The 4,488-nt window shown below is 43.5% G+C and overlaps 1 pseudogene; it reads left to right on the top strand.

Moving 5' to 3' along the window:
* The first annotated feature begins 346 nt into the window (after positions 1-346).
* LOC125914597 (40S ribosomal protein S6-like) lies at positions 347-1,188 on the top strand (annotated as a pseudogene).
* Positions 1,189-4,488: the final 3,300 nt, after the last annotated feature.

The following is a 4,488-nucleotide window of genomic DNA, read 5'->3' as shown; positions in this document are numbered from 1 at the left end:
GCTCAGGAGCATGCAATGCTCACAGAACAGCTAAGCTGCTCTCTATCAAGCTGGTGGTTTGTATTTCTAAGACTCTCCTGTTTCCGGGACTCTGCTTGACAAAAAAAAAAAAAAATGATAACTTTCCTTTTTCTTAACATCTTTTTTTTTTTAAAAAAACCAACTAGTCTTAAAACTTTATAATAACTCCTCCCTCTTCCTCTCAGAATCGCAAGACTCTATCCTCTACCCAATTCCCAGCTCATTGTCCTGGGTTAGGCCCTCTTAATAGTTTAATTAGTCTAGGCTATTGCTCTACCCTCTTAACTGGTCACCCGATTTCTGATATCACTCTAAATGATACTTACTTCTAGCTCTTTTTCGTGGTGCCTCGGAGGCGGTAGGCAGCCTCACGATGAAGCTGAACATCTCTTTCCCAGCTACTGGCTGCCAGAAACTCATTGCAGTGGACAATGAATGCAAACTCCATGCCATTATGAGAAGCGAATGGCCACAGAAGTTGCTGCTGATGCTTTAGGGGAAGAATGGAAGGGTTACGGGGTCCGCATCAGTGGTGGCAATGACAAACAAGTCTTCCCCATGAAGCGGTGTCTTGACCCATGGCCGTGTCCGCTGACTACGGAGTAAGGGGCATTCCTGCCACCGACCACGGAGGACTGGAGAAAGAAAGTGCAAATCTGTTCGAGGTTGCATTGTGGATGCCAGTCTCACTGTTCTCAACTTGGTCATCGTGAAAAAAGGGGAGAAGGATATTCTTGAACTCACTGATACTACTGTGCCTCGTCGCCTGGGGCTCCAAAGAGCTAGCAGAATCCGCAAGCTTTTCAGTCTCTCGGAGGAAGATGATGTCCACCGGTATGTTGTGGGAAAGCCCCTAAACAAAGAAGGTAAGGAACCTCGAACCAAAGCACCCAAGATTCAGCATCTAGTTACTCCACGTGTCCTCCAACACAAACTTCGTCGGCGCATTGCTTTGAAGAAACAGCACATGAAGAAAAGGAAGAGGCTGCAGAAGATGCTAAGCTTTTGGGCAAGAGAATGAAGGAGGCCAAAGAAAAGCGCCAGGGACAGATTGCCAAGAGACAGAGGCTGTCTTCTCTGAGAGCTTCTACCTCAAAGTCTGAATCCAGTCAAAAATGAGAGGGTTGTAAGAGGAACAAATAAATAAGATCAGACATCAAAAAATAAAAAATAAATAAATGATACTTGTAAAGCACATTTTGATCATGTCACTACTGTTCCCTCTTACTCCCCTACCCTCAACATTTTTAATAACTCTCTATTGCTCACAGAACAAAGACAAATTTACTTAGCATGGTATTCAAGACTTTCACGTTTGCTCCCCAACCTGCCAGTCTAGTCTTACATTCTCAGACTCTAAATTCCTGCCAGTGCAACAGGCTCTAAGATTTCAAACTCACCTCTGTCTGCAATGCATGTCTACCTGTTAAAATCTTGGTAGTCATCCACACAAAAATCTGCACACAGATGCTTATAGCAGTTTTATTTATAACTGCCCAAACTTGGAAGCAACTAAGACGTTCTTCGGTGGGTGACTGGATAAATAAACTGGTGCATCCAGACAATGGAATATTATCCAGCACTAAAAATAAACAAGCTATCAAGCCATGAATAGCATGGAAGAAACTCAAATGCATGTTACTAAGTGAAAGAAGCCAATCTGAAAAGACTACACACTGTATGATTCCAATTATACGGCATCCTCAAAAAGGCAAAACTTTGGAAACCATAAAAAGATCAGTGGTTGCCGAGGTGGCCGGGGAAAGAGAGGGATGAATGGGCAGAGCACAGAGGATTTTTAGGGCAGCCAAAGTACTCTGTGTGGTACTATAATGGTGGATACATGTTACACATGTTTCCTAGTCCACAGAATGTGCACACGAAGCATGAACCCTAATGCAAACTATGGACTTCGGGTGATTGTGATGTGTCGATGTACACGCAGATTCATTGACTGTAACAAATGCACCACACTGGGGTGCAATGTTGATAATGGGGCAAGCTGTGCATGTGAAGGGATAGGCATATATAGGAACTCCTGTACCTTCCTTTCAATTTTGCTGTGAGCCTAACTCTGCTCTTAAAAAAATAAAGTCTATGGGGCGCCTGGGTGGCTCAGTCAGTTAAGCGGCCGACTTCGGCTCAGGTCATGATCTCATGGTCCGTGAGTTCGAGCCCCACATCGGGCTCTGTGCTGACAGCTCAGAGCCTGGAGCCTGTTTTGGATTCTGTGTCTCCCTCTCTCTGACCCTCCCCCGATCATGCTCTGTCTCTGTCTCAAAAATAAATAAATGTCAAAAAAAAAATTAAAAAAAAAATAATAAAGTCTATGAAAAGAAACAAGGAAAAAAAAAACCCTCCAGCTATCTTTCAAGGCTCAGATAAAATGATACCTGTTACACCTGCTACCTTCCTAACTTTTCCCTGCCTGAAATGCTTCCCTGGACTCTGGGTCTACCACACTTCCATATACGTGTCCCCGGGCACTTTTTACCTCTCACTTAGTAACTGGTGCACACATTCCATCTCCTCTTTCAAACGCAATAAAACTCTATAAGGTCAAGAAAAGTGTCATTGATTTTTATACCCTTTTCAGTGCCTCACACATTCCCTTACATAAACTTACTTAATAAAATATTTGTTAAATCCATTGTTATGCTAGTGGTGATGTTAGTCAACAACTTTTTACAGGTAGATAGCTTCAACTTCAACTTGCAACCTTTTTGAATTTATATACATTCTGCCAGGAAATTATGTGAATCATTTCTTACGCAATCATGCTCTCAGTCCAGAGGTTAATCCATATGGGGATGAACTTTAGTTACACATCCAAGTGAGTTCTATTCCAGAAAACTGTGTAATGCCTACTCAACACTGTACATAAGAACCGACTCTTTTGTATTCCTTGTGAGTCAGGGGAGGAAAGGAAACTGGGTGGGTGAGGAACGTATTCAAGGTCCCTAGCAAATGAGGGCAGAGGTTAGATTTAGAACATTGCAAGGTTTAGGGAAACGTTTGTATTGAGTCCCTGGGGTATGGTTCTCTGAGCAGTTGGTGAGTCATCCATGAAGGTGCTGATTAATACACAATGAGATTTGACTAGCATCGCACACGCAATGCCAAAGAAAGCCATCTTGTGGACAGATGGCCGGCCTGTTAGTATGGTAGGCAGAAGGGTGAGTTCTGGCCCAGCAGTCAGGATGGCTGGGTTTTAGCTGGTCCTGCCCACTGTGCATCCTCAAGGGACTCATCCACTCATCTGTTTAAGCCTCATTGCCACCTCCGGATAGTGATAAGCACATCAAACTTAGGGAACCATAAGGCCCTTTCTAGCTCTAAAGCTGTGATTTGGAGAAATTCATTCACTCAATGAGTAGACCTTCTAAGCAAGTGCCTTTGTTGCATCTCTAGGAAGTAAAAAAGAGCCTGAAGCCCAAATGGGAAGGGAAAAACTAACACATCTGAAAATAAAAATTAACATCCAAGTTGGGAGTAGAATAGGGAAGGAATAAAATAAGGCCAACTCGTGGAGAGTCTGGGGAGTCAGGCTGTGAAATCCCACCTTGACACAGGAGAGGGAGAAGAGGAAGGAGAAAGAACAGAGAACATTGGACTTTGGATTTTATAGAACCTCCCTTTTGTCATCTGAGCCTCGTAGTACCCTGAGAGTTGTATGAGATACAGGGACAGAGCAGGCTCATCTAGACATGAATAAAATATTTTAGGACACCCCCCCCCTCGCCCCTAACAATAATGTCCTGGCTACAAATCTTGATAGGGGATAGATTCCAGGTCCCTTTCTGGACCATTAGACATTCTGGACCATCCTGAAACTCATCCTGACTTTTCACTAGTGGTGGTTTCACACTGCACCTCCCCAGATTCCAGCAGATCAAGAACCTAAAATGAGAGAATTAAATGCTTGTTAGACTCTTTATTTTTTAAGTTCTATTTTATTTTTGAGAGGGTAGGAGCAAGAGAGCATGTGCATGAGCACAGAGGGAAAGGGAGAATCCCAAGGAGGCTCAGAGCTGTCAGCGCAGCGTGAGGTCATGACCTGAACCGAAATCAAGAGTCAGACACTTGCCTGAGTCACTCAGGCGTTCCTGAAGTTCATTGCTTCTTTCCACTACCCTGACACAGGGGCATGATATGATAACAATGCTGTTTTTGAAAGAGAAGTCAGGCGGCCATTGGTAAGAATGATGAGCACTGGGAAGAGGAGGGAGACAAAAATGTGACCAGTTAGCAGGGGCAGCAATTCATAAGGGCCAGGGAAGGGTCTTGGTGATACATTCAATACGGGGGATGAAGGAAGAAATCATATTCAGATTCCATTGTTATCTATTGAGCATTTATTAGATTTCTAATTGTATACTTGGGTGCTTTGACACGCCCATTTAATATGGACTTTAGAACAACCATGCAGAGGTACGTTTTATAAGAGTCATTGAGAGAACCACCTGT

The sequence above is a fragment of the Panthera uncia genome (assembly GCF_023721935.1).
Source record: "Panthera uncia isolate 11264 chromosome D3 unlocalized genomic scaffold, Puncia_PCG_1.0 HiC_scaffold_8, whole genome shotgun sequence".
Classification (NCBI taxonomy): domain Eukaryota; kingdom Metazoa; phylum Chordata; class Mammalia; order Carnivora; family Felidae; genus Panthera; species Panthera uncia.
This window is presented reverse-complemented; position numbering and strand designations above follow the sequence as displayed.